A 22,434-nucleotide genomic window follows, 5' to 3' on the forward strand; every position below is an offset into this window, starting at 1 on the left:
AATCTTAGCAATAACTTACATATTGCTTTAGATATATAAAAATTTGTGATAAATTACAACAAAAATATTACAAAGTTGCGACTGAACTTTAAAAAGAAAAAAAAAAAATTGAATAAAAATATTTTTAAAAGTAAGATCATAAATAAAATTTAAAATTTAATGAATAAAAAGGAATTAAATTCTAATTTTAATATAATAATTGAATTTGGTATTATGTTTCAAACGAAATTATCTAACCACGCAAATTTTATTTGTTTAAATTCGTATTTTTGTGGAATATATAAATGATTAAAGTAGCATCAATAATTCATTTAGGCCAATCTTTTAGGAAATATTTTTACAATTAAATTATTAAATATTTAAAATATTACAATGGACTAAAGTAATTCTGATTTAAAACTCAAATATTTAAGTTTTTATGCGATATTTATAACGTAATGTTTAAATTCGGTAGCGTATACCTTATTGTTTTTAGTTTTTCTTGTTTCTTGAAACCTGTTTATATTAAAGTGAATGTTTATGTTACCAAACCATTAATCAAGATTTAAAAAAATACAATTCATTTCTGTAGATAAACATAAATATACTTTATACTATTGATATGTCGAATTTTAAATTAGTTTTTTCATTATTTTTATTCTTTCGAAACAATTCCGAGAAGCGATTTCTTGCTAATTGGTTGTACTTAAAGCTTTTATAAAAATGGCAGTCTATAGCGCTAATAATAGGCGATACATTAACAGTTCAAATGTTAAAAATAAATAGATATAAGTCTAATTATTACAGTTTTTAAACTCAATTAGGTGAAATAAAAATATTTCAAACAATTAAATTATTTAAATGTTTTATTAATAGTGTTTATTTTGTTTTAGGAATCTATAAATGATAAGCGTTATCTTTTTTTGCTTTTTATCTTTAAATTTCTCATAGTAAAACACGTTGATTTAATACTTTTTAGACTAAATCTTAAATTTAACTAAATTAAAAAGTCTATTTTTTAACGAAAAATATGTTTAAAAAAAGAGAACAAGAGACCAAAACAGATTAGAAAGATACCAGAAAGAGACCAAAAAAGTTATGAAAAAATCATCTAAAATTAGAAATAATAATATTTCGACATCTTCTTATAAAGGTAGAATATTAGAAATAGGTTAATACATGATTAAAATAAAAATAAGGCAATAGATAACTACAGATTAAATAAAAACAATGTAAAGTCAAGCAGGATACTTATAATAATTTATTCTGAAATTTTAAACTTGAAATAAATTCTTTGTGCAAAGTATAACTTACAGATAAGTACTATGGTTTAAATTAATATGAGGAAAAACAGATTTTAAAACTTTGAAGATTTTTTTAATGTAAATTAATCTTTAAATTTAATAAATTTGTCTATATGCCTCAAATATTTTTCCTAAGTCAATTTTAAACAGAATTTTTATAATTAAAATATTTAATATAATTCTAAATGCATTGAAATATTAAAGCTATACTTTTAGAAAAAGGGTAAAACTATATAAAAGACACAAAACTATAAGTCTACTGACTTGATGTAACTTTTTCACGCTTAGTCTTTCTTAAATTCTTTCAACCATTTAAATAAATCATTCAACAATATAATAAAATTTCAAACATGTTTCTATATAAACACAGAATAGCATTTTAACTACTAACTTGAAATTATATGTCAACAATAAAAATTTATTGTAAACATAACCGTATACATGATATTACAGCTTGTAATGCAACTTACTACTTAACTGACCTCATTTAATTCAGGTATATTAAATAAACATAAAGCTGGTTTAAGTAGCAATTTGAACTTAATAACGAATTTTTCACATAAAAATTTGACTAATTTTAACGACAAAGTAAAATTATATGTTTTAAATAATTATTTTAATTTTAAAAAAGTACTATAATCTACGCCTTGTGACTTAAATCACATTTTCAAAAGTATCTATTAAACATAGTTAATGACACTGATTAGTTCGTAAGATTAACGTTAACTATTAGTCATAAAAATTTAAATTAAACAATTAAGTTATAAATAACAATTTTTTACCTTATTTGAAATGATTTTTAAGTAAATTTACAGAAAAAATTAATTATACAGCAAAGTATTTTAAACACTACGTCATTTTGTTTCCACAAACTATAACAGGATTGAAATTAAACATATTGAAGCTCTAATTAATTTAGACTTATAATAATTAATAAATTTAAATATAAAAGTTTTCATACTTTCGTTATCGATAATTTTGATTAATGTCTTCTCGTTTATTCGTATTAAGTTTCAATTATTGTATTGCTTTCTTATTAATTTTGATAAAAGTTTATTTATATTTTATATATATAAAAAACCTAACAAATACTTTTGGTTTGAATTATAAAATTAAAAAAAATCAATAGAGTTTAGTTGTATAAATATTCCAAAATGGCGGATAGAGAAACGAACGAACTGGCAACGAGAGTTGGCAGCAAATCGATGATGGAAGCTATCTTCTTAACTGACCAATAACATTTGAGGATGGTTGGTATAAGGAAAGCTATGCATGGCTCCTCCCATGTTTTCATTCAAGTTCTCTTCTTTGTTCGTTCTCTTCGATTGCGAACAAAGAAAAATAAAATAAAAAGAAGTTCTCTCAAGTTTAGCCTTTCTTTGTTCCATACAATGTATAATATTTAAGAAAATTTCTTATTATTTCCTTATAAAAGCGGGCAATAAGAAACATATGCTTATCATATATAAAATGCATTCCTAATAAGAAATATTTGAAAAATCAAAGTAATAAATGTAGTTATTAGTGATAAAAGCATTAAATATTAGAGACAAAAATAAAATAAATTTATCTTTGATAGAATTTTGAAAGTATTATTAATTATTTAATAATTTAAAAAATAAAAGGAAGAAAGAAATCGTTTTTAGTTTTTTTAATAAGAAAATCGAAACAGGATTGGTATGTTTTATTTTTTCTATTTTTGAATATAAATAAATAAATATTCAGAGTAATTTATCAATGTTTGAATCGAGGTTTTTCACGACATTGTTCTTATTTTCGAATTTTTTTTTTTTGGTATAATAATTTTTCTAACACATTTTAAAAACGGATAAAAGGACATTTTCAGAACATATCCCTTGTCGTTATAAATATTATTATCTCCCACTTGACTAAATATAATAAGTTTTATTGCAAATAACTTAACACGAATTGTTAAGCAAATACACTTTCGGGATTTAGTGGCCACTTCGTAAGCTTACGAAAACTATCCCCAGTGTGGCACGGAACGACATCGTAAAGATAGAAATGGTGGAATGGACCGTCACTTACACAGCTATATGGACTCTCCTAAACGCCATGTTACGACGTTTGTAGCTTTAGAGATTTCTAAATATTTTCGAGATAAAATCGATTTGAATTTCATCTTATATTTCCATCTCGAAAGTCTTAAATTCTTTTATAACCTTTTAGGGAAAAAAAATGTTTCCAATACGTATGCTTCGATTCTACTCTCGATTTTTGCATAAGGTTTAGCTTCGCAGAAGAACTAAAAACAAAACTGTGTTTTATAAAAAAAGACTAAACTACATAAACGTTTCTAAAACTCACTTAAAAGGTTTCTTATTTACAATATCAAAAAATAAATTGGTTGTTATTAATAGAATTAACAGGAGTAAAGAAAGACCAAGGTTATTCTTTTCCTTATTTATTTATTTATTTTTTTACTTTATTCTCGTTGCTTGTACCAACTGTTAAGTATGTTTATTAACTGTATAATATGACAAAAAAGTTTTATATTGTATAGAATATCATAATTCTTTAATTCACACAAATCAAATATAAAAATTTTATGTCAAAAAGACCTTAGTCATCACAAAAAGCAGTTTTCATTACAAAATCTTAAGAATTACACAATAAGAAATATATTAAACACAATGATTGATCTACATCTTTTTATATTTTTTAATTATGAGTTTAAAAATTAATAATAAAATTATTAAATCGCTGTGAAAATAATTAACAGGCTATAGTTTGAATTTCTTTAATTCCTAATGAAGACTAATATTAAAAGTTTATCTATGTTTTAGTTTCTCAATAGAAAAATTTTTTATAGTGTTATAATACAGTATATCATTGATATTATCTCGATTTAAAACAATTCTGATGTTGGTCACTTTTACCTAGAACAGCCTAGGGGGTTATAACCAACTCACAACCTAAGTAAACAAACAACCTGGCAAAATTATTTAGAGAACACTGATAAATTGCACACCTACAGAAGATATTTCACAGATGTTCATAATAAATTAACCTTCTTGCTATTTTCTTTAACTCTAAATTGTAATGACAACTGTTTTTTGTTTGAAAGTTATTTTCTAAAATATATACAATAGCTTATGCACTTTTAAAGATATAGATCTATATAACTTATATACAACGTGTCAATTATGCTGTTAAACTCCATTTTAAATTTTATTGTTTTTAAAATAAAACTTTACTTGTTTCAATATAGGGTGCTTTTATTTACAAAACTGCAAAAATTTAATTCATTTTTTAAAGTCTATTTTAATATTTTTCAATTATTTCTACAATGTCTAAGTTCCTTGTTAGAAAATTTCGAATGGTTAATTAGATATATTCACAAGTCTAATAATCACGTTTAGCATTTGAGCATTTTAATTATTTAATAATTATCTTGTTACGCCTATAAATAATACAAAATTTTCAAATTCATAAATTTTCTGGCATTTACACTTAAAGGGTCGTTTAATCTTTAACCCTAATTTGCAGGGCTAAATTTGTACAATTATTCTTATCTAATATATATAAACAGCATTTATATACTTGTTTTAAATACTTCCTATAGAATTTAAATGATTAAATTGGGTTTAGGATCTATAATCCTATTTGAGTTAGATCTTTGAGGTTTTGATTGAAAGTATTAAAACCGAAATAATTCTAGTCTATTTAGTACAATATCTGGAAATATTTATGAATATTTTAAAAGAATTTATATAAAAATCTAAAATATTTTTGAAAAAATAGGCCTATATGTTCATTATGTTAATGATAATATTGTATTTACGTTTATTTAAATATTTTAACGAATAAATAGAATAGATTCATGCTGAAATTTTAGAAACTTCAAAATTTCTTCCATTTTATAACCCATCTTCAATCTAATAATTCTATAATGCTTAACTTATATAATTTTTGTCGTTTATTATTTATTTATTTTAGAATTTCAAGAGTACTCTATGTTCCTTCACGAACCGACATTCTGATGTAAAATTTTTTTAAAAGGAAACAAATTTTCCTACGACAAAATTGTTTCATTCATATTTTAAAAGGAAATACATATTTTAAACCGGTGATCGTTCTAAATCTCTTATTATATTAGAGCTTTCTTCTAGCTCTTCTGGTCTCAGAGTTCTCATTCCATTACAGTTGATGGAAGGTAGGCTTAAAACAAGACTATTTCTACTGAAGCATACATCACACAAAATCTCATATTGCAGTCATCCCTTACTCCACATAAACAAGCTCTCCATGCAGCTCTGAACAGAATGCAGTCCTAAACAATGACTTATTGACGAAGTCAACTTCTCATACTACCAAAGTTAGCTATCCACTAAGACCTGAACCGAAGAATGATTGCGTTTGCAATCTAACAGTCCTAAAGCAATAGATCTACAGGAAAATGTACTCAGAGAATGAATTTTTAGACTCCCCACTGTTTTAGACTAAAAACTTTTTAAAATAATTGGAAATGTATTCCACAGATAAACATAAATTTGTCGAATTTATGGAATATTTTATTTCAAAACAAGCAAAAAATAGTTATACCAAGGGAATTTTTACATTTATTTTCTATAAAAGAAACCAGAGATATGAATAACTCTCAGAATTTTTACAATTGTAAACCTGTGTAATCTTAAATAGAATTAAAAATTAGAATTACATTCAATTTATCTCAAATTAGCTATATACAATATTTATTGATTATTATTTAAATTAAGAAGCGTAAAACCGAATTTAGGTAGTTAACATAAACATAAATAATTAACTTAGTAAAAATATTTTTAAAAATTATCCATAGATATAACAAGCTACTTGTAGGCCTGCAGGCCTATAACTAGCTTGTTAAATAACTTATTTAAATGTTATATAATAAAAAATGTTGTATGTCTTCTATAAATGAAAAAATTTTGTACGCTATTTAAATTAAATTTTTATAGATCTAGGTTTCGCACGTAAAGAAAATATCAAATTTCTGGTAACAGGAACAAACATAAATAAAAATAAAGTGTCGAATATAATATAAAATCTTATAAAATGTAGCCGAAAGACCTAATTATAAGTTATTAGATTTAGGTCAATATTGCATTTTCTAAGATAAAAGATATAGATTAGGCAATATGTTTTTGTTATTCTTGATGATTTAAAGACCTACATTAATTTAATGTGCTATATTAATTATTTCACGAGTAATTTCATGATGAGACTTAACAGTTTAATAATATAAAAACCCAGAATATCGTCTATGTTCGTCAACAAAGAAGTTTCAAAGAAGTTTATTATTAAACTAAGAGAGGGTGAGAGTTAAGAAAAAGATAAATAAAAAATAAATCACGAAACTATAACATTTACTCTTAAAGAAAATAAAACAAAATATCATGAAGAAATAAGGTCAAAGGTTTTTATATGTGTCGAAAGTGCAATCTATACCGATGCTACTTAAACTTTTCTACAATTGAAAAACAATTTAAGGTTGTTGTACAGTCTGCAAAACTTGTGAGCAAGAAGAGAAATTTCTAACACATCCCATAGATCGACGTTGCGCGATAGAGAATGGCCATAAATCTTTACGGAATTTTCACGACGTGCAGTAAGGTATTTGGTATGGCGTTTTACGACAGAAAACAGCAGACAGAAGCGACTTCGTCATTTTTATGTAACGGAGCACGATCTAGTCGTTTAAAACAAGCAATTAAGTGGTGTGCTACGTCTTGTTCTTATAACAAGCAATTGATCCATCCGTAATTAATCGCAGCATCCTAGTTGACATGTATAAAATGTTGAAAACTGTAGATATTAATTAAGATAGGCGCAAAAACCAACAACAAAAAAAAATTTAACCGGTATAAAATTAAAACTAATGAATAAGTATCGTAATTTTTATGTAGTATGTCTTATAATAGCAATGCAGGCTATTTCATTTTAATATTCTGCAATCTCTCAACCTGTTTTGATATTAGTCCTGTGTGTAAATATTTTTAAAACAAAGTTTTCATTTAATCAAAAAGGTGAAATTCTTGACTTTCTAATACTTTTATTAAAATATGGGCCTATATACATATATTCTAAGGGCCCTTAAATGAAAACTAAAAAAAATTAAGTATACTTTTGCCAAAAAATAAATTTATTGTAAAATAAAACAGAAAAATGGAAAAATAAATCTTTATCTGATATTAGTGCAAATCCTTTTTAATTATTTAGGCCCTAAAATAATGTTTTTCTCACTAATTAGAAACTCTAATATCAACCATACTTAAAAGACAAAATTTCATTTTATAATTAAATAATTTTTTAAAACAACGTTAAAATATTAAAGCTAACTTAAAAAGAAATCTGATAATAGCCTTTTAATTCTGCATGATTAAGTAGTAATAATGTTACGGCAACAAGTAGTTTATGATTTTGTTTATCACTCTAATATCAACAATATCTAATGTTGTGGCTACATTAAGAGGCTATTACACTGATATTGCTGAGACAGTAAGTGCTTCCGTGACAGGTCTAAGCTATTAGACAAATGGACCTATTTGATTTGCATAACTACCTAATTATTTTTAATCTCTATTAACTAATCTCAAACAAACCACTTTATACTATCAATTACACATATTTAACTACATTTTAACTGCTTCTGTACGTGAGCTAAACGCTTTACGCTCTATAATGAACTTTGTAGGACAGATTTCTGAATTGTTTTAAATCTCACTAACGTATATTTTTAAATAACTTCTTAATGTGTTCAAAGAGTGGAAGAAAAATGAATGAATATTTATATTTAGCTAAAAAAATGGAAGAAACTTACCATTTTAAGTTACGTTCTGGTGAAGATAAATTTTCAACGAATACTGTCCACTGTCATTATACTGTGTCCACCCGAACACGAAGAATGACCGAATGACACTCCCCAACATTTCCTCCCTGTACAAAATCCAAGCCGAATTATCTATCATCTTGTATGCGCTTCCACAGACAAGGGAAGAGAACAATAGATGAAAACTGGTCTTTTGAAAAAAAAGGAAAGTTACGGCAAATTGTGAACTATTTTCGGATAAGGTCCAAATTTTCGTATAGTTTTCTTTGTATCTCGCAAGTCTGTTAGGGAAAATTGTTAAAAAGTATAAATAAATTAATATATATATTTCCTAAAGAATATATTTTCTGATTATAATAGTTAAAAATTACAATTAAATAATATTAAGGCACAATATTGTAATGTTTACATTTTTTAAGTTACTCCGTTATTCCAGTAAATATATAATTAATAATAGTGAATGTAATAAATTAATATAGTCCATTAACTATTTAAATAGATATACCAGATAGTTTAAAAGAAAAATTTATCTGGTAATTGTTGATATTTATATTTTAAATTTACCGACAATTCTGTGATTATCGCATATTATCATATTCAATGAGTAATCACTTATTTTATTTTACAAACATAAGCCAAAATGTTAATATATGGAAAAACTTTCAGGAGAATTTTATGAGATCAACAGCTTTATAAGTGAAGCCTAAAGTAATTTTTTAAATAACAGAATAACGAAGGAGAAGAGATGTTTATATTTCTCTTGTTATCGACTTAATGTGGCTTGGATATAAATAATTTTTACAAAAAATAAGTAGATTACTCAGGCCTACTCAAGGCCTGAGTTTCTAATACTCTGTATATACTTAAACACTTAATATTAATCTACTTATTTTTTGTAAAAATTAGTTATGAAGATCAATGTGTTATGAAGATTTATAACTATTTATGAAAATATGATGGAGGTAGGTGTTAAACGCCTAAGGCTATATAGATCGGAAATAGGTTTTTTAATACTGTACTCTATATTTTCGAATTGCTACATCATAGTTTATCATTACCATTTGACAACAGATCTAATAAATTATGTATTTAAATATTACAAATTTTATTTAAAATAAAACAAAATGCTAGAATATCAAATACACTAACACGTCTCTTTAATATAAATTATGCTTACTAATTTCTACATCTTTCTACTTTTTTTATGCTGGCAATTTAGATTCTGAAAAACTATCCAATTAGACTAAAATAAATCTTACTCTAAATATCTCATTTATTTCCTCGTAATTTTATTAATTATAATAATTAATAGTGATAACACGTTTATATTAGAACATTCATTATCTTATTTTGGTCAAATTTATCTTGCTAATATCATAAGATTGAGGTTGAAGTAAGGTTTAATTAACAAAGAATTTTAACAAGAAAATTAAGGAAAGAAATATTCATTTGTATAGTAGAATAGCTATTTCAACCTTTATAAGTGTAATCTAAAGTTTATTAATAATAAAAGTATATTAAAGTTTTATTTAATTGTGTAGTTAAGAATAATGATAATAATCGAAGATCTATAAACATTAAAGTCGTAATTATTGCCCATTAAACCGCATTAAGGATTAATAATACGGGTTTAATTTTATCTTTTAATTATTTACTTTTATAAAATGGACCACAAGAATCATATAATTGCAATCTATATTTTAAAAAAATTGATAAAGATTTGTATATATTCTTTCGAATTTACTTTTCTCAACATAAATGTATGCCGATTAAAATCTTGAAATAGAACAATAAATAACGGATTAAAATAACAATATCATATGTTCTGAGGCTTTAAAACATTAAAAACAATTTATAAATAGTTCTACTCCAACTTCTCGATCATAGCTTAGCCAAAAGCAAGAAGATCCTTTAGATGGGTCTATCTGACTTTCGGATCGTTTAAAAATCATTCCTAAAAGATAAAGTCTACAATAAATATTTAATTAGAACGAAATAGAATCTAGGAAAAAGGTAAATTAAGTTTTATATTTATATGCATGTCTAACCTGTTATATATTTCTAGATTAACCTATTCAAGTGGGGTAAAAATATGTTAAAGAAGAAAACTATTGCAATACATCACCAGATAGATGTTCTTAGGGTAGTGAAGGAGGGAACTTGGGGTGAATGTGTTTAGAATGCTGGTAATAAGCATTACAGAATTCAATGAACAGACTTAATGTTTTTTATTTCTAAACGCAAAAATTTCTCAAAGATGAAAGTTTTGCTTTAAGAATTGAGACAATAAATTAGGATAAATTGTAAATAAAGATATTCATTATCATCTATTAACTGATAATCTGCTATTTTTGATCTTTTTTCTTTTGTTAGACGATTAGTTTTTTTACTCATTTAAATGTTTATTTAATAGCTTGTAGAAAATTTATATATTGTTTATAAATATTTATAAAATAAATAAATTTAAAAACATATGAAGAACATTTTTACAAAATCTATAAATATTAAAATTTTATATTTTAATGAAATTATAGGACATGTTATAAATAACACTTTTTTAAAATAAATTATTTATGAAGTAAAAACAGGTAAAAGTTCATTTTAAATGTGTTCTGAATATTGTTAAATTTTAAAAAATATTATCTGTTTACTGCTATAAATCACATTAAATAATCTAACAAAAAATATAATATGAATTATCTGTATTAATATTAATAATATGATAATTCATATTATTCATATTATATTAATAATATGAATTATCATATTATATTAATAATATGATAATTCATATTATATTTTTTGTTAGATTATTTACTGTGATTTATAGCAGTAATTATTTGATCCCTAGCAAATTAAATAATCATACATGATTATTTAATTTGCTAAGGATATTATTAAACTATAAATTTACAGAGCTGTTAACTTTCTGTATTCGAAGGAAAAAAAATATAGCTTAAAATTTTCATGTTAGCATTTTATCTTGAAAGTTTATATTTGTTTTTTATATTATATTTGATTTAAAAATCGTTACTTTTTGCATAAATACAAAAGTTTAACACAAAAAACAAAAAATAACAAATAATTCGTTAAATTATAGAAATGAATATTAGCCTATAACTTTACAGAAATCATAATATTCAAGAGTCGTAAAATAAAACTAATTAATTAATAACATGTTTCGTTCTGTATTGTACAGCTGCTAAACTAAACTAATCCTTTTTATAGAATATTTTATTTTGTCTCATATTTAAAATAAAATGCAAAATTTTTCATTTCCCATAAGAATAGGCTATTTCTTACGTACGTTAATATAAATTCAAGAATAATAAATTTATTATAAAACGAGGTAACTACGTACGAATATATATATTAAATTTGATGCTACTAATTATTATTATTATTATTATTATTATAACAATTAGTAGCATTAAATTTTTTGTTTTAAGAAGATAATTTATTCGTGAATTCGTAAAACGAATATGATAATACGTGGTGTAAGTTGTTTCCCAAAGCATCTTAAGTGCTGTATATTTGACATAAGTTTTTTACTAAAACTAAAAACTTTTATGAAATTTATTTAGTACCTACTTAAATAAATGATCTGAGAAAATGAGCGATCACAAGTTACTTTTTAGGAACAACTTTTTTTGTTTATTTATTACATGGTAAATCAGTCAGACAGGCAAACTCCTTTCACCCTTTCAGAATTTTCTCTATTTAGTCTATAAATATATTTTACTGGAAATTTTTATAATAATTTTTTTATTATCTTATCTTAAAATATTAACGGTATATAATGTATAGTGTATTCTATTAACAAGAATAAATTAAAGATACAAAACAAGATAAGACAATTCAAATTTATTGCAAGTGTAGACCTCATCATGAATGATGTACTATTGTGAAATAGGTAAAGCTGACATCATAAATATATCAATAGTTCGCATTTACTGTCTTTTTCATATCAGTTTGTATAAATTCTGTTGTGTGATTGGTGGTTGCAGATATGGCGAACTATAATTACCAATCACAGTTGCTTATTCAGAGCCGAAGCAATTACACACAAGGGATTAATAGGAGGCACAATATCTGCGAGGGTTTATAGGCAGCGGCTTTATTGGATCGTTGCTATCATTGTGAATGGGCAGATGCCCATGGTCAAAATGAAGCAGAATCCGTCATTTCAGATAGAGAGAATCCTACTAAATTACAATGCATTGTAATATTTTACGATGAAACTTATCAGAATGAATTATGAAATTTTGATTTATTTTCATACCGTAACAAATCTTAATTAAATAATTTTCCAGCGTCATACATTAGCTTTTAATTATAAAATCAATAGAAGAACAAAGAAAATGTTTAAAAAAGGACTTTCTAAATTAGTTTAATTAATAAAAATCTTTACATTCTTTCATAAAGAATGATTTATGTAGAAAATTTTTACCTTAAAAAAACACTAATATTTGTACACTACATAAAGAGTATCGTATCGTATGTAGCCTATGGTCGGTATAATTTTTCGTAACAGATGAAGAGAGAAATATAATGTTTAATTAATACAAAAATAAAATATTTTAATTTATTTACTGTAAATATCTTGACTTTATATAGGCTATTTTTGTATTTCGATTATCTGGTTGGAAATCAGCTTGTAATTTTTTGAATTTTTAATGCAAAACTAAGGGAAAATTTTATAAGCTGTAGGATAATCTAACTACTATCTGTTATAACTTAAAATATAACAACAAATAATTTATTCGTTGCTAAGATTGAATTATTATTATATCACTAAACTATGTTAGTCTATTTACTATATTTGATTTACTGCAGATTATTATGAAATAGTATTATTTATTAATAATTAAATTTCTTAACTTTAAATGTATGTTAATTCTACTCCACACCAATAAATTAATAATAAATATTATTAGCTATTATTTCATTTCCATTATTTGCTACATATCGGTATATCATACAAGTAACTTTTTTCTACATAATTTTATTCTCTTCCTGGTGTATTAAATCTTCTATATAATTTAGCAATTGGGCTATTATATTTCTTAAATTTGTATGGAATTCATATCATATTACTTTTTAATTTTCATTATATTGTTTAGTTTTGCCTAAAGCCTATATGTTTCTTATAAACATTTAGTATGATAATATCTAATCCTTTTTTAATGTCCTTCATTTGTAGAAGAACATTTAAAAATATGTTCATTAATTAAACTAGCAGATTAATATTTAAGTAATTTTCAAAATAGGAAATATAATAAAACATCTTTAATTATAAAAAATATGATAAGATTTAATTATGACTTTCTGAAATAATTAATTTAAAACTTTGTTTAAATTTTTAAATATTTACTGTTTCTATTTCTAATTTAAATGATTTTTATTATTTTTTTAAACGAATAATACGCTAATATTATGCTTAATATTAATATTACAGCAAATGTTTTCTATCAAAAAATTATAAACAAAGTGTATTATTTTCATATTTTTGCAATTCAGATTTATTTATCACATCCATAGATTTTAAGAGTGGTAATATAACTTTCCTCAACTTATTTCAGAATTTATATGGCAGTAAATTTCGAACCTTAATAGAATTTTTGACTACATTCAAGTGTATAAAAATCGACATAAATCAAAAGAATATATAAATTCCTTATTTATCTTTGTCGTATAAACAATATAGAACAAACTATAAATGTTGTATTCCTCTGTAAATATTTAAATATTAAACTATTTGGAGAAAGAATTGTATATTAAATAATAAAATATATTATTTTGTGTTTTCAAATTATTATGTAAAATTGTTACATTATAAAACCTTAAAAAAAGGAAATTTTTTTATACAAATAAGAGCTTATTTTTCTTTACAAGTTTGTAATTGAATAAATATCTTTAAATAATTGAATTAAATAATTTATATAAAACGTAAAATGATTAACATGAATCTTATATCATTGAATTTATAAGAAGCGAGAAACAATTTAAAAAAATAAATAAATGTCTTATAAATGCTCGTTTTAAAACTCAAGTTTATATAAATGTCTTATAAATGCTCGTTTTAAAACTCAAGTTTAATTCTTATAATACAGAATTAAGATAAAAAGTATTTTCTTAATATTCTTAGTCGTCTAATATTTCTAAATATTATCTATTTTTTTTAAATTTTTTAAATAGTTTATGCTTTTGAATTACATTAATTTTTACCAGTAAAATAATTATACAATACTATAAACATTTTAGTTTAATAATTTAGGATCTAGAATTTTTGATTATTAATGAAAATATTAAATAAAACAGCATGGATTTTGGAATAAATTAACAGAATAGGAAATTATTGTAATTAGCTTCTGACCCATTTATTGTTTATTTGATCCTATACTATTATACTGTATTATACTTAAGGGCTTATCATACGTTGAGGCTATATCTGTAGATAATACAGTAAAACATAATTACATATAATACAGTATAGGATCAAATAAAAAATTGGAAAATAATTAAAAAGTTTTAATTAAATATAGGATATTGTTTTTGCAGATGTAGCAAATCATAATTTATATTAAAATTATTTTTAATATACTGTATAATAGTAAGTTAAAATAAGCTATCAAAATTTTAAAAATTATATAGGGCCTATATAAGCAGCAAACTGAATTTTTGTTTTTGTATATTTTAAATTTATTATGTAAGTACCTGACTACAAATAAACATAATCGGTCTATTATTTTACATCTTTTGAATCCATTTTGAGTATTAAAAAGGAGCTTAAAATGTACAAATTAGAGTAAATCGATAAAAGGTTTAACATAACTCATTCGATAAAATGTAAGACAAAAATTTTCTTAATGAGAATAATAATGTATTCAAAGCAATAAATTATTAAATTATCATTTTATTTCTTGAAAAATTATAATAAATATTAATTTTTCCAATTATTACAAATGTAACCCTATTTATTTTTATTAAAGATCGAATTTAATCTTCAAATAAAATATTCTGTGCATTTTAAAATTAATTAGTATATCTTGAGATCTGTAATATTATTATTGATTCCGTCGTTATATAGATTTTTCAATATAAGTCACAGAATATGAATAATTAAAAATTGATTGAAAAATTTAATTACCAAATCACTTTTCGGATAAAGAATTTAATTCTATAAGTGAGTAGCTTTCTAATTAAATTTTTGATATTTTATTGTTATATAACATTTATATTACTCAGTATTTTTAAAATAACACTTTTATATATAGCTTAGAGAACACTTTTATTATTAATTTATTAATATTTATTTAAATTTTTTCGTTAATTATACTTTTCTACTATAAATGCATAGTACAGCTACTTACTGTACTGTACAGTACATTTATAGAAGAAAAGTATACTTTCTTTTATTTATATTTACTGAGTAAATATTTATTAACACTTTTAATAGCTTTAATAATTTTTAAATTATATTTACTAGGAGTAAATTGTAATTAAATTATATTTGTTTGCAAATAAATATGAAATTAAGAAGTGATATTGTATTCTAAAATAATGTTTACTTTTATAAAATATTTGTAGCATTTTTATATACACAATTATATCATAATTACTTGAACTTTTGAAGTTTGTAAAGATTTAAGGTTTTAAATTTTGAGAAATAATTGCTTTAAAAAAATAAGAAAAATCTAAGTGATTATTACCTAAAGATAGAATTTATTAAAGAAAAATTTAAAATTGAGTATTAATTTAAGAATGATATGCAGAAAAACTTTTAGAAAAACTTAAACTTTATTTATAGAAACCATTTATTTGTTAGGAAGTTTTGAATTACATTAGACAAAGGAAATACAAGATGCAGACTAATTATCTATTTATAGGACTATTATATCAGAACACGAGTTTTTTTGGTGTTAAATATTTATAAGTTTATTACATTATTATTAATTCTTTAATTTATGAATCATATAAGTTATTTAACCTTACAATATTTATTAGTCATTTTAATAGAGAAATAAATTAATAATTTGTTTGAAACAAACATTTTTTCGCATTTTATGTAATATTTTAATATTTTAAATAATTACAAAAAAATTATCATATACTTCATAATTGGCCAAAAATATGAATTTGTAAAATTGGAATTTATATAAGGTCCTAAATTTATAATTTTGTTCTAAATATAGTGAACCGCGCGTAGTATAAAGTTAAATAGTTTTGAAAAGCTATTCGTTTTGCTTGGTTATCTTATTTGAAAATGGCTTTATCTTAATTTTAAAAACAATAACTAATCGTTTTTGTCTAATCAAAATATATGAACTGCATAAATTAAAACTTAGAATACTTCTTAAATTAATTCTAATTATAATATTAATAGAACTTATCATAAATTAATGTTATGTAACACTCAAGAAAAATTTAAAATTTTTTGAAATTTATGACTTTAATTTATATTGATTGATAGTCTTTAATAGTAAAAAGATATTCGAAGGAAAGATTTTTAATTTTTGTTAAACAATGATTAATTTGTTATAAAATCTTTCAGAATTTATCTAATAAATGAGATTGTTTTCGTTTCTAGCGTTAATACACGATATTAAATAACCTCAAAGCATCTGCCTTAATAAATAAACGACATTTTAATTAATCTCCTGTAAAATTTATTTGTATTTAAATTAATTTTCATTCTTCGGAATTCAGCAAACACGATGCTGCCAGGGGAACTGGTGCTAAATATTTCAAGCTGAGACTGTAATGGTGGCTTTCTGTTTCCAGTTGATCGGTTGCTATGGATACAGGAGTTTGTCTCGGTAGAGTCATCCCACCACTCACATATCTTGCAGGTTCTTATTACATCTTAAGACTGGACCGCAGAGTCTGACTACAGCCGTTGATGGATGCTTTGCAATAACCTCCTCTGGCGCTATTCGGTCGATACCAAACACAGAGAAAGTCTGATATACGAAGGCAAGAGCTGACTGTATTGATCCAATGTCCGTTGGTTACCCATCCAGTGGTGCCCACTGCTGGCTGTTGTCGAAACAGATCTTTAAGCCCCAAATATCCGGTAAAGCTATAGGAAATTTCCCGGAAATGACGGATATCCGTTATACTAAAAAAACAAGCACGTGCAAAAGAACAGGAAAAAGTACTCGCTTTCTCATTTTATGCTTGGATTATCAATAAATTGGAGGGTAGTTCTTCGTTGTTTCTTCTCTGATAAGCTCTATGACGATAGATAGTTGATATTGTTTTATATGTAGTTTAAGTCTTAAAGATTTTGTTTACGTTGTTAAATGTATTAAATCAAAATAAAGCACAAACTTAAAAAGTATTAAAGAAATTTTTACTCTTGAAAATAATCGAATTAATAAAGTATATTTACTCAAAAAAGAGTGAAAACTTTAGTCATTTTGTATGAATTAAATTAGTTCTCAATCAGAATTTATTTTTAAAAAATATAGTCCGATTATGATACAATTTTATAGAATTTATGAAACGTTTATTAAAGCTAAATTTGGCCTACAGTAAATAAAAACAGTGAATATGAACAGCCTAAAATGTGTAAAAATAATAATAGATAAAAAGTAATACTTAATCATGAAACAATTATTTAATTAATCAATTTATTTTATGTCGGAGTTAACAAATAGTTTTAAAATTAACCATACAATTTATTTTTTATTAGTATAACAAAATATCTATTTTAGCAATTAAATGTTTCATTTATAAAATGTATTTGTACTATAATTTGGTTATAATTTAATTGTAGATCAATAAATGGTTTATAACTAATAAATTTATTATTAATAGGTGTTACAATTTAATTATTATAGGATATTAAATCTTATAACTTTCTAATATTTCAATTAATAGAGTATTTGTTAGTGAGAAAAATGCAATAAAGTGCGAAGATAGACCACGCCTAGTCTTATACAGTCATGCGCTGTAGCAATAATACCTAACATTGTCAAACCCCTTCAAAACATTCAGTCTTTATCTTCTAAAAAAATCAGTTAAAACGTTTAAATAATAAAATTTCAATTAATAATTATTATAATTAATATATATTATTATTTTTTTTATTAAACAAACAGGATAATTTTCAAATGATGTAATATTTTGCACACAGTACAGTTCATCAATAAACGAAGATTAGGCTTAAATAAAAACTATTATAAAATTGTTACTACACACATTTAACTATTAAAATTTACACTTTTATTGCCACAATAAAATGTAAGGTAGCTTGTAGGCCATGTCACACTTTATCTTGACATTGATTGAACTTAAAAAAATTAATCTGTAATTAAACTGATACATTCTAAACTGGTATATTTTATACTGATACATTCTATAAATTTTACACATTTAATTATTTAGGTCAAAGATATAAAGCTTAAATACTTAATTATCGTTATTTTTTTACACTTCGGAAAAAGAAAATTCAATGACATATTCTCAAAGATAAGTATCGCTTTATTTAATATTATGTTTTGGCATTTATCCGAATGTATTTTACTTAAAAAAGTTGTTCATTTTAATCATCTTTTGTGTATAAATCAAAGGTTTATACATTTATAAATCTTTCCTAATACTTAAAAATTGTACATTAATTCGACTTTTTGTCTGTTTAACACTAAATTACCTAACTTTAATAAGATCAGAGAGAGATAATCTGGTATGTTTTTTATAAATTGTCTTTTATTCGCAACAAAAGTATGTTACATATGCTGTATAAAGATATAAATATAACTTATAAATATACATTTTATAAGAGGAATTCGCTTTCATATCGTAAGAAAAGATCACAAGAAAATAGGGATTTGAAAATTACGTAACGTTAGATTTTTTAGTATTTTGTAGCTATTTATTTGTTTCTACGATAATGATCTTAACAACATGCATTCTCCAATGATTCTTTTCTTATGGGGCCAGTCAAATAACAGCATTGAACGTCTATTGGACAAACGATGCTGATCACAACCTAAACGTTTTATTGGGTTCTCCGAGGAAATTGTTATTGCGATGAAAACAGGTTTTCATGCAATAAAAGTTCATTCTTCTTTCTCTTGAATTCGGCAAAACTAAGAATCTACTTTATTGCATCATGGAATTCTTTGACACTTTAAACTGTTAGAAGCTGATTTATTGAGGGCCTATTAGATTGAAACTTTTAAATAATTATAGATAAAGATTTCAACTAATGGAATATTTTAAAATATTCTTCCATTCGATTCGAAATATTATTGCATTTCTTTCCACCAACCTTTTAATCTATACAGAAATCTGTAAACGATTTTATGAAATTAAATTTTATGTAAAAATAAAACTACAATTCAAATAAAATCATTTCAAAATTTATAAATACATTAAATTATTAAAAAATATATATATTAAATGTAAATTATTAGTAAAAGTTTAAAAGTTTGTTTAACAATTTAACCCATTATAAATGAAATTATATAAATAATTTTTAAATTAATTAGACATATAATGCAATCATATTATCTATACTTATTTAAAGAAAACTGTTTAACAGTTTGCTAATTAACAATATCAGTTGCGTTTACATTATTTTAGAAACTCATAATGTAAAGTTATCTATGGGTTGCTAACAACGTGAAAATCAAGTTAAAAAGAATTCAGATAAATTTGAAAAGAGGAAAACATTTTAATTTATAGAAATAAAATAGACTACACTTAAAAATCGTTTGGAAGAAATTGTATCCATAAAATAACAAACAAACAAAAAAAAGTTCCTGGAAAACTATTTCTTCTTAGAGTAATGGAAAAAGTTTCAAGACTGATTCTTAGAAACATGATTCCCTAGATTGTGCTTTATTCATAGTTTTTCTATCTCTTTTCCCCTCCTACCATGCCTCTCACGTGCCTTAAAGGCACACCCAATCTTCTGTGCGACTCCTATCGACAGAAAACTCATTTATCCGATTCTCAATAATTGAAGCCTTGGAGATTGTCTCTTTCTATCTATTCAGTGATTCTCTAGTTCAGAAACTACCTCAGGCGGGCACAAAGCTATATTGTGAACTCCTGAAATATGTAACACTAAACAGAAAAACAGATGTGATTGTTCTAGCAAATCAACAATTCTCCATACTCATCTTTAATTCTTAAATATTCAATTTCCCAAAATTTAAATATTTAGATTTTATGTGTTTTTTATGGTTAAATAAGATATAAATTTAGGTTTAATTACGTTATTAATAAACTGAAGATTATACATTAAATATAATAATTCGTTACATTTTAACGTAAAGAATAACGTATGTAGACAAATTTTAGTGTTATTATTTTTAATTGAAAGGCAATTTTTCACTTGTTTTTAGTTTCTTAAAGATTATAAATAAAATTTCTTTCTTTTCTTTACCAAAATAGACCTAAATTTAATTGAATCGTTTATTTTAGTTGATAGAATAAGATTATAAAGACTTCACTTTTAATAATAAGAATAGTGATAAATAAATTTCTAAATACTTTCAAATTATATATATATAAATATAAATATAAATAAGTATTTTAACTTTAACTGTAATATTTTAATGTTATTAATTTGATATCTTACGTAGACTTTCTTCTGATGCTACACATACTATAATATTCGTTTGTAAATGTATTAAATTATATATTTTTTTTCCAAAAATTTTAAAAGAATGTTAAGAATTCGTTTTTATTTTATTCTAACTAATATTTTTCACTAAATTTTTACGTTTAATCAACAAATTAATTTTATATAATAAAATTATATTAAAGTTTTGTTTAATTTATTACTGTTTTTACATTTAAGTGTAGAATACGTAGTAGACTGTTATAATCTCTTAATAATGTTAATAACAGATAATTTTATAGACATTAATAATAATAATAATCTTTATTACTCAAAGTAATTAAGTACAAACCTGTTACAAGGCGTATAATATAAATTTTTTATTTAACAAAAAGATTAGACAATTTATAAATGGGATAAACGAAACATGTATTAAATAATTTTATAAACATAAAATTATAGTTATTAATAGGCATTTTAGATATAATATAATATAAAAGATAAGAGGCTCGATTTAAATAGATTGTAAGTATAATTTTGTGGATGCTAATACATATTTTTCTATTTGTATTTAAATTTCTGATTAAATGTTTTATCTCCATTTCAAATTAATGTTATTTTCTCAATAAATTCATTTATTTATTTTGCCTATTTTGTTTCGTTTATAAGAGAAAAGTATATTGATTCGAATAATGCAACAATGTCACATAATTTTAAAGAAAGAAGTGAAAATTTTCTAAAGCTAAAGGAAATATGTTCAGTTTGTCAATAGGATCTCGAAGCTCAAGACATATAAAAGTAAAATGGATGAAAGAAAATGCGAATAAAGTAGAGTTTCGAAAAATCACGTTCTTGAGAATATTGTGAAGGAAAACTTTTCTGTTATTCTAGAGAGGCATTTTTTTTCCTAGGAGATTTTTCGACAAAGCCTTTCAAAGAGCTCCTTCTCGCCACTGGGGATAAAGTTTCCTATATAAGTTACGGTACAACAGAGTACTCGATGGAGTAATGCCAAATTGCGTTAAAGTGCGAACAGTTGTCAGTGCAAAAGAATGAGTCATAATTCAAATAAGTTCGCAAACTGATGAACCTTTATTTATATTTAGTATGGCAAGTAAATAAATTATAAATAATGTAGAAAATAAATTTTATCGATAGGTTTACGTTATTACTGTCATTTAGGTTAAAAACAACGACAATTTTCTAATATGCTATAAGATAACAATAATAATATTGTCAGATATTTTTATTTTAGATAAAGTTATTAGATTAAAATGTAATTTCGTTAAAGTATAATGGTTTTTACTAAAACACGAGTCTATAATTTTGTTTATTCTATAAAAATTCGGTGATTCTTTTGACTAACTCCAATACTTTTAATCTTTAGAAAAATTAAATAATTAAATTCAAAATAACATCATTAGTTATTTTAAAATTTTATTTTATTTTATAAAAAAATAAATTTAATTCGTGTTAAAATTGGTAGAATTTTGCGAAAATAATTTTAAAAGTAGAGTTTATATGTCTTTTTATTATTTAAAATAAATTGTTAAAATTAATAGCATTTAATTATCAATCATTGCTTTCAAGATAATTTAACTTCAAAAGTTATTTGAATTCTTTTCCACAGATATTGAAAGCATGTATAATAAATAGTCTGCTATGCGTACGATCATTTATACTTCTTCATTCCGAAGAAATTAGATGTTACCGTGCTGCCAGACATCACTATGGGTCCTGCTATT

At 23.5% G+C, this 22,434-nt stretch overlaps 1 protein-coding gene across 2 annotated transcripts in view; it reads right to left on the minus strand.

Annotated features, from left to right (window-relative positions):
• Positions 1 to 22,434, minus strand: part of LOC136970002 (homeobox protein abdominal-A homolog) — a 231,486-nt gene that overhangs the window by 43,190 nt on the left and 165,862 nt on the right. For both annotated transcript variants that reach the window (XR_010879920.1, XR_010879921.1), the window contains one exon: positions 8,104 to 8,393. The gene's annotated coding sequence lies outside the window, so the exon portion shown is untranslated. The remainder of the gene's footprint in view (positions 1 to 8,103; positions 8,394 to 22,434) is intronic.

This window comes from Centruroides vittatus, unplaced genomic scaffold, assembly GCF_030686945.1.
Source record: "Centruroides vittatus isolate TY-2023 unplaced genomic scaffold, ASM3068694v2 contig_1863, whole genome shotgun sequence".
NCBI lineage: Eukaryota > Metazoa > Arthropoda > Arachnida > Scorpiones > Buthidae > Centruroides > Centruroides vittatus.